The 13,272-nt window shown below is 36.4% G+C and overlaps 1 protein-coding gene across 2 annotated transcripts in view; it reads right to left on the bottom strand.

The window, feature by feature from the left end:
• CALCRL (calcitonin receptor like receptor) overlaps nucleotides 1-1,886 on the bottom strand; it is a 129,460-nt gene extending 127,574 nt beyond the window's left edge. For both annotated transcript variants that reach the window (XM_019969624.2, XM_019969629.2), the window contains exon 1: nucleotides 1,634-1,886. The gene's annotated coding sequence lies outside the window, so the exon portion shown is untranslated. The remainder of the gene's footprint in view (nucleotides 1-1,633) is intronic.
• Between the last annotated feature and the right edge of the window lie 11,386 nt (nucleotides 1,887-13,272).

Raw genomic sequence — 13,272 nt, 5'->3', positions numbered from 1 at the left:
TCATTATAATTGTTACCAAAAATAAGCTATTCAAGAAAATTATGGGGTTTTGGTTAGCAATTAGAGATTATAGAATTTGAGGAAGTTTCTTATTATAAAATATGATATTAATTTTATGTAACACCTCCTTCTAAGAAAATAAACTAAAAGAACTGCTATTTTTAGGTTTTGTTACTATCCCATGACATTGGGTTAGGCATTTAATGTGTTCTTTCCATTTCCTCCCCTAATAATCTAATGGCTATTTACAAAGTTACATTCAAAAACAACATCCATTTCCACAAATGTGTCAGAGAACTTAGTACAATTAATGAATGACAGGAGATAGGAAACCAGTCATAATATTTTTTAAAGAATCACAAAAACAAGACTTAATTGAAGTTTCCATTATTTGGAGAAATATATGGAAGAATTGAGTAGAAACTTATAAAGGAATTACTCAGAATGAGTTGGTGGTCCACTGTTAATGTGCCTGATATGGATGATTAAGTACAGAATTTCTCCATGGAAAGACATTTTGCAGATTTATCATTTCATTTGGGTATGAAAATATACTAAAATTATGTCAATCAATATAATTTGAACCCAAATCTGACATCTAATTTTCCTCAGCAATAAATTTGTCATGTCTCTATACAAACATCTTATAAAGTAGACACTCGTTTCTTAAACTGTCCAACTGTCTGTACTGTTGAAAGAAGCATTAACAGATGTTTCATCTCGACATTTCAGTAAGTTCTATCCTAGAAATTATTTTTTTTTAAACACACTTTAATTTCTCTTTAACAATCTGATATACCCAATTGGGAAATCTTGGCTATTTTCTTTGTTATCTCAATATCACACCCTCCCAAAAAAGCTTGCAGAGGGTTATCAGACAAATGGAAGCAACACATTCTATTACTTCTTAGCTATAAAAAGCTTTGAAATTAGAAATACCAACATTTTCTCAAGCCTAGTTGTTTTTTTTCCTCTGTTGCCCACCCCATGATCCAACACAGCGGAAACAGTTCAGGGTTAATAAAAGAGATTTAAACACATCTGGCAACATCGAACAATGAAAATTCCATTAGTTCAGTAGTTCGAGATGTATGTGTAAATAGAGGTAGAAGGCAAATAGAAGACAAATATAATAAATCCAAAGTTATTACTTTTCCTTAGATTCTCCATTGTGTTTAACAGCAGAGTGAGTGAGGCTCCAAGATCCCCATAAGTATTCTCTCATCCCCTTTTTAAAACAGTGATTATATGGAAAGTTTAAAGACTCTTGGTGGGGGAAAAATGTTTTCCAGCTGTCAAAATTTAAGCTTAGCTAATAGTAGAGCTAATTTTAAAAGGCATTGTTCCCTGATTAAGATATTTGTTCAGAAGTATGCCTTTAAATCCATTTAGATGTTTTATTACTTCCCAAATTTATTTTCTAGAATAGCACTGTACATAATATTATCTAGTAGTAACAGGTATTGTGTACATCTTGGGGAGATATACTGTCGTTTTTCTAACACATGAAGTAAATGAAAATTGTTTAAACATAATTTCAATGTCACTAGCTGAGTTCTATAGTAAAAACATTGTCAAACGACTTGAGAATACTACTCTGAATAAATATATTTATTTTGAATAATGCACTTACCCAGAACAGCTCCTAAGGAAATTCTTGGTGAACTATTCTTAGGATGGAATTTGATTTTCTGAGATTCCGCAGAGGAAATGTACCCCCAGGCAAGGTGGGGAAGGGTGAAAGCCTTGCAATATGATCCTGGAGGCAGAGTGAGGTCCAGTTAGCAGAGCTTGGTGATCCTAAGGCAGGAGGTGACACTCTGCTGGAGAGACTGTTGTTCTGAGTGGACTGGAAGAGTTGTCACATTGTATGTGCTCAGCAGCAGAAGGGAAACATCAGAGCTTCCTGTTACATCACTCTGACCCCGCCTGCAGTTAGTGTTAGGTTACTTTCTTTCTCAAATGGCATACCCCAGGAAAGCAGTACTCCTTTTTTATTCTGAGACAGGAGCAAGAAGCAGCCTGAACAGACACATCATATGCTGTATGAACACATTGTTAGCAGCAAAAGCTGGCTGGATTTCACCTTGACTGAGTTCTGTTAGAACTTGTCAAACAGAGCTGCCTATGGTTTGAAGGAAATCTGAATATAGTATTCTGCTCAAAGAATTAAAGGAGTTAGGGAGTGTGTGTGTGTGTGTTGAATTATACTTTACAAAGCATCAAGGGAATGTTTTAATGTAACATATCTTTCTTCATAGAGGAACACAGAAAAGTAATAACTATTTTTCCATCATAATTAGTTCTGTGATCTAATTCTTGTTAATTTGGACCTCGATAATCAGAGCTGTTCCCTCATCAGTTTTCCACAATTAAATGATGAAACTCTTTCCTGCAGGTTTTTTTTTAACATTTTTAAAATTTTGTTCATGACATAGGAATATGTTCCAACCAGAACCATTGTGTGTGTATGTGTTGTGTATCTATAGATATACATATATAATTATTTTTCAGTATATATGAATATATATTTTAGAGAAAGTAACCTTGAGAACACTTATACATGTAAATGTTTGCACATATTTTAAAATATTTGACTTATCACCTATGAAGTAAAAAAGTAATTAATACCTTGTACCTCAAAATAACCTTAACAAAAATGCAGATAGTTTATACATATAAATTTTGAAACAAGGTAAATTATGTAACATAATTTTACATTTTACAAAAAGGTTTACCTCAAAACGTAATTTTATTCTAAAATGTGTTTAATAAATCATTGGAAGTTATCAGGGAAGAAAGCTTTAAATGTGAAATGTACTTTTTTAAACAATATAGTATGTGTGAAATACAGCAATAGTTATAATTTCTGAAACCTAAACTGCACTAAAAGTCACTTGCTTTGTATGGATATCAATTTTCTCATCTGTAAACTAGAAGAGATGTATCAAATAATATCTAAAATTCCTATATTTTTAACATTTTCAATCAACAAATTAGGTAACATTTAGAAATAGAGATGATATCATGATGATTTCTCAATTCTGAATAAATTTGAGATCAGAGGCACTGAAACATTGGTATGTTACTGCAATTCCAGAACAAAATGAGATGCTCAAATTCCTTGTAGAATTAACAAAAGACCAGGCAATATAAATTAAAGAAGATTCATGTTTTTTAAACAGTATGTTCCTGCTGACATTTTTATTACTTGGATCCGCAGAAGAAACTTATTACATAATTGCTGATTTTATGATCAATAGGATCAAGGTCAGTAAAAATAAACACATATAAATATGATATGTACTAATCTCTATCAAATTATAGTTATAAAGCTTATAAGAAACTAACTTATGCCTATTTAGTTATTGGGAGATAGAAAATAACCAGAGGTTGAAAGGTTGTAGAATATCATTATTTGCAGTTAGGGCTTGGTTTTGCTTTGCTTTGGGAGGCTGCATTTTGAGTAATTTATTTCAGGCCGTGATAAAAAATAGTCCAAGTTGCAGACTATGACTGACTCCACAAACAGTGGTTCTTTAATCAGAATACTGACGTGGATATTGTCAGGAGAAAGTTTTCCTGAATTCTGCTGTGGAGTGAATACATTGTTCAGGGAACCACTAAGAAGACAGGAAAAGCACTAGGATTAGACCAAGAAACAAGAAATTCCAGTCCTGGTTCTGATATTTTCTAGTGCAGCCTTTGACAAAATTTGTCTTGCTGTTCCCATCTTAAAATTCATAGCAAAATAAAACACTAGACTTTATTATGTGCCTCAGTGATCACTGTGCATGTCATCTCAACACTCATTCTTGGTTTATCATCTGACTCCTAGAAAGAGATCAATATATAGTTTTTGAATTTAACTTATGAAGAACTAAAACTTTTGCCAATAAGTTTGCAGATGGTAATTATTTTCCCTCAAGATTCACTGTTCATTTGCCCACTAGTAAACTCTAGTGAATGAAAAAACATCTATGCTGTAAATTTATGTCCTAAAATACTGAAACTATTACTCTTTCTCTTCTAGTTTACATCAAGTTCTATACGAAATAGGAAGGCTAATAGAGATCACAGCATTTATATTTAAATTATTGGTCAGGCATGCTTATACTCCATGATGTCCCTTGGATAATTTTTATTAGTTATCATTTAAAAGCCTCACTTAGAAATAACAGATAAACTGCACACTTCTAATCAAATTCTTCAGAGTTGCTGTTTTATAAATTCTAGTTGAATGGCAAGAGGACTTTCAGAGAGCCACTCTGGGTATGAAGGGACAGGCAAAAATATGGATCTTCACACTGAAACATGACATAAATATTTGGAAAAATGCACTAGAACAAAATGAAGATATTTAAATAATCAATGAGGTAATTCTTTGCCAGTGAGACATGAATCAATATATTAATTTAGCCCTATGCATTGTATTTATTTATAAAATATTTTTCCAGAACATATGTTTAATGACACTTGCAATCATTTAATTTCTAGTGATCAAACCTATATTTTGAGCTAGATACTGTACTAGTTGTGTTGGGGAATTAAGAAAAAATAGGATGTATTCTGTTGTCTAGTTGTTTACAGCACAGATTGTGTAGCACATGAAGAATCAAGTGCTGTATTCTCTTCAATTAGCAGCTAATGCTACCAACACAGTCTAGATGAAACCATGCCGAGCACTATCAATAAAGTTTTCTATAGAACTCAGGAATGACATCCAGTGAAGAATGGCATATATAATAGTAATTAATCATGCTTGTCCATTTCAGAATCCTACAAGAGAGATTGTGCTTACATTTTTGGTTCCATGGAAGGCTCACAAGAGCAATGGTCCTTGAGTAAGGAGTACTAATTACCACTTGAAATGCACTTTGACTGACACTCAGGAGGAGGCTATCTAAAAATCTCTGGATTACTGTTTATTTTATTTTACTCACTTAGTCATGTTAGACCAAAAATGTGGTTTGGTTTGAACTGACCACTTATTTTGAAATGGTGTGGCTACTGCCTTGGAGCATAGTTCTGCCCAACAAAACAAAACAAAACAAAACATTGTTAAACAAGACGTGTTATGGACAGACTGTCCCTGGTAAGAGTGTAAGAAAGAACTTTAAAAATTATTTCTATGAAGTTTTTCAGGTATTATGTTGTAAATTAATAATTCCTCTGTGTTCTCAATTGTCTGAAAGTCATTGCTTACAGTTAGATAATTTATGCATCAGCAATTATGTATACTATGTTTTGTTAAAAATGCACCAATAATTTGAGGAGAAACACACAATTTTTATAAACTTAAAATAAAAGCAATCCTAATAGGGAAGTAAGTTGACATGACCTTCTATTATTTTACCTAAGTTGCTCAGCATTTTTCAACTTATTTTATTGCTGAATGAACTGCAGGTAGTTAAAGGACCCAGGACTGACGGCAGGGCCATTGAGAGTGAATATGCTATTTTCCATTATTAAAACCAAAGCGCTGATTTCATTCTAACTGTACACATAAGTTATCAATAAATCAATGTTGCTTTTAAAATATTTACTATAAATACAAATTTCAAAGGAGCAGAAAACTTTAAATTTGAAGTGAGTACCGTGACATCAGGTCCATACATATATGTATAATTAAAACTATTTTGCATCACCGACTCGATGGACGTGAGTCTGAGTGAACTCCGGGAGTTGGTGATGGACAGGGAGGCCTGGCGTGCTGCGATTCATGGGGTCGCAAAGAGTCGGACACGACTGAGCGACTGAACTGAACTGAACTAGCTTATACATTGGAGAAGGAAATGGCAACCCACTCCAGTGTTCTTGCCTGGAGAATCCCAGGGACGGGGCAGCCTGGTGGGCTGCCGTCTATGGGGTCGCATAGAGTCGGACACGACTGAAGTGACTTACCACCAGCAGCAGCAGCTTATTACATACTATTTCTCTTAGTATTTTATAATGTGTTTTCCCAACAAAGGCAAACATATCAATTATAATTAGCTAAAAACTTGCCTATTCTTTTCATTGATTCTTATGAAGTTCTGATGGATTTGGATCTTGCAAGGAATTCAGGATTTTGAGTGTTTGAGCCTCTCCTCCTCTAAAAGGGCTGCCTGTTGATAAAAGAGCTAACAATAGCAAATGAGCTATGTCATGGACTAATTAAAAATTAATTTAAAAATACAACAAATTCATAAATGCTCACAAAATGAACTTCCTAAGGGTGAAATTCCCTGATCAGGGTGATCATATACCCCAGTTTTCTAGGGCAGTTCCAGTTTATATTTTATGCTTGAAAGTGTCCTGGTTTGGATGAAAAATTATGTACAGTCACCCTAGCAATACTTATCCATATTGCTGGTACAAAATACTAAGAGTGAGTAATTTGTCTGGGAAACAGAAATGGCTTTTCCCAGAAGAGTTTAAAATAGTTTTTATTTCTAGGATAGCATTAGTTGGCATTGAGAAAGATGCCCTTTTCATTACTGGATATTTATTGTGAATTTATTCTGAAATGCTCTTTATTTGCTATCAATCTTCATTGTGAAAATAATAAATGATTTATTTAACTTTGTGTTTACTCATGTTGACCTAAGCAGCATTTGATTAACAGATCACATCTTTATAGTTTGGTTAAAAATTTAATCAAGTTCTAAGAATGCCAAATACAATGAAGGTTTTCCCAGCACAGATTATTTTATTCAGCTATTATCATATTTATATAACTTCTAAAATTATTAGCAAGTTATATTTTCTTTTCAATAATTTATTCATGTTTAATATCACTATATTATATACAGTGAAAACTCTTAAATATAAAGGAATGTAGAACTATATGTTGTGCTGTGCTTAGTCACTTAGTCATGTCCAGCTCTTGCCACCCTATGGACTGTAGCCCACGAGGCTCCTCCATCCATAGAATTTTCCAGGCAAGAATACTGGAGTGGGTTGCCATGCCCTCCTCCAGGGGATCGTCACAACCCAGGGATCGAACCCAGGTCTCCTGCATTGCAGGCAGATTCTTTACCGTCTGAATAAACAGAGAAGCCCAGAACTATATATAATGCATATATTAAAGAAGAATATAGTGTATTTGCCTAAGAATTCTTAGCACCTTTGAGAAAGTATTGTTTTTTAATAGTGTTGAGGAGTTGGGAATCTACAGTCTTATCCTGCCATCTAGTGTTAAGCATCCTCAAATTGCCAAAGTTGCTCTCAGTGAAATAAAAAAAAATGAAATTATTATTGGCTTTTTTCGTGAAATCAAAATCTCAATAACAAGGGAATATTCCTAAGAAAACATTCTGATGCACATGATGGCTAGAGTTATAATGGGTAGGTACTTAGTGTGTACTATACAATTAAGGTATCATTTTATATACAGTGAAAAGAATATGTCCTTCATACACTATTTAGATGCAAAGGCAAAAGAATCATTAAACGTTGAAACAATATAAATGAAATATTTCAAATTAAAACTACCCACTACCTTTTGTCTTCCAATGAATGTACGTACCACATACACGTGACATATATATATATTTAAACATTTGAAATGATCTAAAGCTAGACAGCTCTGAACCTATGGCTAGGTTAAAGTGGATTAACTCCTATCTGATCAGGAATACAAATCACATTTTCAAAATCTCAAAACAGAGTAACAAGTGTCACATTTGATAAACAAGGACCTCACTATATTTAAGCATAAAAAATCTTTGTTTTACCACTACATGTTAGGAAAAAAACATCAGCAATTAATTGATTATAAACCTACTCTGGCTTAATTCAGCTGACATTTGAGACACAGTGTTTGGGAGCATATTAATTACCCCTGAGATATATCTCTCTAAAAAGTTATGTCATCAGAAAGCAAAGTTTCCGAAGTAGAGCCATCCATTTGGATGCTAATTGATTTTCATATTAACTGATCATCTGCTATGTGCCCAGCATTTGGATAGATACTGGGAGTACAAAGCTTGATAATAGGGACATGGTCTCTGCTCTCAAGAATTTACTTTGTATCTTCAGGTAGACAGTTATTAATAGAAAAACACTTATTTTTATTCATATTGCTCAGCTACTCAGATTGGTAAAAGGCAGTATGTTCAATGACTGAAACAGACCCAGGGCTGAGTAGATAGGAAGGGAGGGATAGAGGGTGGACATATTTTTTGTAGAAGAGCGTTTTCTGAAGGTAATAATTACTCTGGAACCTAAAATTCAAGAAATAGGAGATATTCCACAAATTAGAAAGGAGTCTGTTCTCCATAGGGTCCAAGAACAGATCTTGAGGGAGGGATTTGAGCTCCCATAACTTACTGAAATGGAGAAGGAAATGGCAACCCACTCCAGTACTCTTGCCTGGAAAATCCCATGGACTGAGAAGCCTAGTATGCTACAGTCCATGGGGTCGCAAACTTACTGAAAAGCATTAAAGAAGGGAATGAAGCAGGATTGGAAGAAGAATGAGGTGAGCAAGCATGCGGTCTCAGGTAAAATCTGGATTTGGCCTAATGCATAGGACAAGGGCTTTGGAGTGTAAATTGCATGTAAGATTTGTCCTCTCTTGATGCACAGGAGTTTGTCTTTCATAGCTTCTTTTCAGTCCTTGTATGAGCCACTCTCAGAGAAGGCAATGGCACCCTACTCCAGTACTCTTGCCTGGAAAATCCCATGGACGGAGGAGCCTGGCAGGCTGTAGTCCATGGGGTTGCTAAGAGTCGGGCACGACTGAGCGACTTCGCTTTCACTTTTCACTTTCATGCATTGGAGAAGGAAATGGCAACCCACTCCAGTGTTCCTGCCTGGAGAATCCCAGGGACGGGGGAGCCTGGTGGGCTGCCGTCTAGGGGGTCGCACAGAGTCGGACACGACTGAAGCGACTTAGCAGCCGCAGCAGCATGAGCCACTCTGGGGAGCATAATATCTAGGGGAAGTAACTACTGTCAGCTGGGGACAATGATGCAGGTGAGAGCTATTAGCAGCCAGTTCTCCCAGCAACAGGGAGATGAATGCACCAGCTCATTGTGGGTTGGGGGAAGGGCACCAAAGCAGAGTTTACTAGGAATACTAGCACAAGTAAGCAAAACCTGTTCAGATGCAGGACCTTAATAGTTCCTAGAGTCCAGAGACCTGTGAACAAGAAGAGAATTCCACCCAAGTATATCAGGACATTGTAAGTAGGATCACATAGATTGTGATAAGGAATTTGTATTTTAATCTTTTTGCAATGGTTCATGCACTCAAATCAAGTTTTATGCTTTATTCTGTGTGTCTGGGTGAGGCTGTGGTGGTGGGATGGCGTAAGTAAGCAAGTACGAAAATCTTTCCCTGGGAAATGTTTCTATGCCTTTTCTGCAAAGTTAATGTTCACAGTGTTAACTATGTTTCCTTATATATGGTGTCCTTGACTTGCATTCTCATGGTTATATGTCACTATTCAGAAAATTAAAAATACTATGGTTGGAGGACCCTCTTTTGGGGGGTTAATTGTAAAGAAGCATAAAAACAAATTCAACTTTGCATGGTTACTAATTAGTGTATCTGTAAGTACTTAGTAGCGCTTCTGGAAACTTCCTTCTGTTTCAGGATAAATTGAGGAAGTGTAATATTGTTGATGACTGGCATTTTCCCAGAAATACGCTATGTGCTTTAGATATTTTCTTTAACTCTGAATAAGATTTTATTTTTAATTTCAGATGAGAGAATAGAATCTTAGCAAGTTGTCACAACTGGAAATTGGGAGAACTGGAACTTGGAAATTAAGGTGTTTAGTTTTGGAATCAGTCCTCCTTCGTCACAACATTATGAGCAAAATATTTAATCTGGCAAACTACTTCAGGTATTTCTTGAATAAAATTATATGGACTATAAGTAAAATGATACTGGTTACTAGAGTTTCAGTTAGGTGTGGCAAAGTGAGAAATATTAAATAATGAGTATTAGCAATATAGAAAAACAGCACAGCATTCAGAAAGGAAAGTTGATTATTTTTCCATTCAGATCAATTCATAATCTGGTTTCCATTCAGAGCACACATTTCCCATATTATTCACATGTGAATAATATAGTATAAGTTTCTGAATATTTGGAAGGATAACACAAGGAATAATGATCGTCATTTTTTAAACAACATTTCTTAGCAACATAAGATATATTTGAGTATTTTAGGATGAGTTTTACAAAAGTTCATTAGAAAAATTAAAAGAACATTCACTAGTTTGTACCCCTTTAATCCATGTTCCATATTAAAAATATTATTAGCACCTCTTAGGCAGTTATCTCAAAAACAATTAAACTTTAAAAAAATTTTTTAAATATACAATTTTCTGTTACTAATATTGTTAACAGTAAAATTACTTATAGTAATCCCATTTTATAAAGTTGTTGCTTTGGTAAAAAAAAAAAAAATTACCTAAAATTTCCTACTCTTTTAATTGTCTAAGTTATTTGAATAATTGTTGCAGCTTAAAGTACTTTGGCCACCTCATCCGAAGAGTTGACTCACTGGAAAAGACTCTGATGGTGGGAGGGATTGGGGGCAGGAGGAGAAGGGGACGACAGAGGATGAGATGGCTGGATGGCATCACTGACTCGATGGACGTGAGTTTGAGTGAACTGCGGGAGTTGGCGATGGACAGGGAGGCCTGGCGTGCTGCGATTCATGGGGTTGCAAAGAGTCGGACACAACTGAGTGACTGAACTGAACTGAAACTATATTCTAAAACTCTTGGAAATAATAACCATCCTACAAGTTGTAATATCAAACCTTACAGTGTAGCAAACACTATATGATGCATGTGTGCTCCCATTGACCCTTGTAATCGTTTCACAGACAAAGAAGGCTCAGGCTCAGTTCAGTTCAGTTCAGTCGCTCAGTCGTGTCCGACTCTTTGCAACCCCATGAATCGCAGCACGCCAGGCCTCCCTGTCCATCACCAACTCCCAAGTTCACTCAGACTCACATCCATGGAGTCAGTGATGCCATCCAGCCATTTCATCTTCTGTCGTCCCCTTCTCCTCCTGCCCCCAATCCCTCCCAGCATCAGAGTCTTTTCCAGTGAGTCAACTCTTCGCATGAGGTGGCCAAAGTACTGGAGTTTCAGCTTTAGCATCATTCCTTCCAAAGAAATCCCAGGGCTGATCTCTTTCAGAATGGACTGGTTGGATCTCCTTGCAGTCCAAGGGCCTCTCAAGGGTCTTCTTCAACACCACAGTTCAAAAGCATCAATTCTTTGGCACTCAGCTTTCTTCACAGTCCAACTCTCACATCCATACATGACCACTGGAAAAACCACAGCCTTGACTTTTGTTGGCAAAGTGAGGTCAGGCTGCTGCTGCTGCTGCTGCTGCTAAGTCGCTTCAGTCGTGTCCGACTCTGTGCGACCCCCTAGACGGCAGCCCACCAGGCTCCCCCATCCCTGGGATTCTCCAGGCAAGAACACTGGAGTGGGTTGCCATTTCCTTCTCCAATGCAGGAAAGTGAAAAGTGAAAGTGAAGTCGCTGAGTCTTGTCCGACTCTTAGTGATCCCATGGACTGCAGCCCACCAGGCTCCTCCTTCCATGGGATTTTCCAGGCAAGAGTACTGGAGTGGGGTGCCATTGCCCTCTCCGGAGGTCAGGCTAATTGAGTGCAAATCCAAATTGATTCGAATCCAAATCCTATACTCATTATTATTGCATATGATTGGTATTTCATGTTTTTCTTGCATAATATTTGCATTTTCTCATTTATGTCTGACAGTTTATTGGCAGCCAGTATAGATAAGAGATGGGCTTCCCAGGTGGCGCTAGTCGTAAAGAAGTGAAGTGAAGTGAAGTCACTCAGTTCTGTCCGACCCTTTGCGATCCCTTGGACTGTATCCCACCAGACTCCTCCGTCCATTGGATTCTCCAGGCAAGAATACTGGAGTGGGTTGCCTATGCCCTTCTCCAGGGGAAATTCCCGACCCAGGGATCGAACCCAGGTCTCCCACATTGCAGGCAGATGCTTTAACCTCTGAGCCACCAGTCGTAAAGAGCCCATCTGCTAATGTAGGAGATATAAGAGACATGGGTTCAACCCCTGAGTCAAGGAGATCCTCTGGAGGAGGGCATAGGCAACCCACTCCAGTATTCTTGCCTGGAGGATCCCATGGACAGAGAAGCCTGGCAGCTACAGCACATGGGGTTGCACAGAGTTGGACACAACTGAAGCAACTTTGCACATAGAATACATAGATAAGGGAAGCTGTGGGATTTAATGGATTGTAAAGATTTTTCTTCCTGATTAAGTGATTATGTATGTGTATTGCTTGTGGAGGAGAAAAAGCAAAATATTAAATAAAAATTGTCCTAACATATACATCGCTTTATAACTCTACAAACTTTTTCATTGAACAGTGGCAGATAGTTTAAGTAAAAACTGGTAATGGTTTATTACTTCATCTCTGGAGTAGAAACTTCTTGGCAAACTGGGTCATTTAGGTAGCTCACAGCTGTTCACATTTTGAAAGTCTCTGGAAATCTCCCTAGAGTGATTTATAAATTTTGTAGAACATTCTGTTGAGAATGGGGAATATGTTAAATTCACTTTTGAAAGTCAAAATTCTTGCTTTCTGATTCCAATAATTGACTAAGAAGGAAGTAGCAGTTTCCTCTGGCTTGTAATTTGAGAGCACCTGCAGCTTAAGAGAGAGGTCAGCAAGTTGAAATTAAACTCTTTATGAAAATACAGATCAAATATGGGTTAAAATCCCAAAGACACCCAGGTTCATAACTGACTTAGCTGATGTTACTTCATTGTAAGAAGAGCAAATGAAAAGTTATGTTGACAAGAATGGGTTAACTTTGGTCCAATGGGATTTTCTTAAAGCTTATTAGAATAAACTGTAGATTGAAATAAAATATTTGGTACTAGAAATAATTTACTCTTCATTAAATTTGGTAGCTCTTTTAAGAATGATTATTAAAAGAGACAAGTGTTTCCAAAATTGTTTCAAAATGTTTTATGAACTTAAAATGCCTCAAACACTATCAATCAGAAGGATATACATTATTTTCTCTAGATTGTATACAATCTTAAGAGGGGAAAAATTGATGGTTCAGAAATTTTTTTAGCAGAAGTGAAAGTCACATATTAAGGCGTTTAGAATCTTCCAAAGTAGGGCCCCTACTTTGTTGGGGAAACACTTTACTTTGTAAAATAGTACTTTTGGAAGCTTCTCATAAAACAAAAATAAAGACCTTTTGTTGTTTAGGGACTAATCAGGCATTGAATGGGCTTCCCAGGTGGCTCA

This window comes from Bos indicus, chromosome 2, assembly GCF_029378745.1.
Source record: "Bos indicus isolate NIAB-ARS_2022 breed Sahiwal x Tharparkar chromosome 2, NIAB-ARS_B.indTharparkar_mat_pri_1.0, whole genome shotgun sequence".
NCBI lineage: Eukaryota > Metazoa > Chordata > Mammalia > Artiodactyla > Bovidae > Bos > Bos indicus.
The sequence above is the reverse complement of the archived record's forward strand: the minus strand, read 5'-3'. Positions and strand labels throughout refer to the sequence as shown.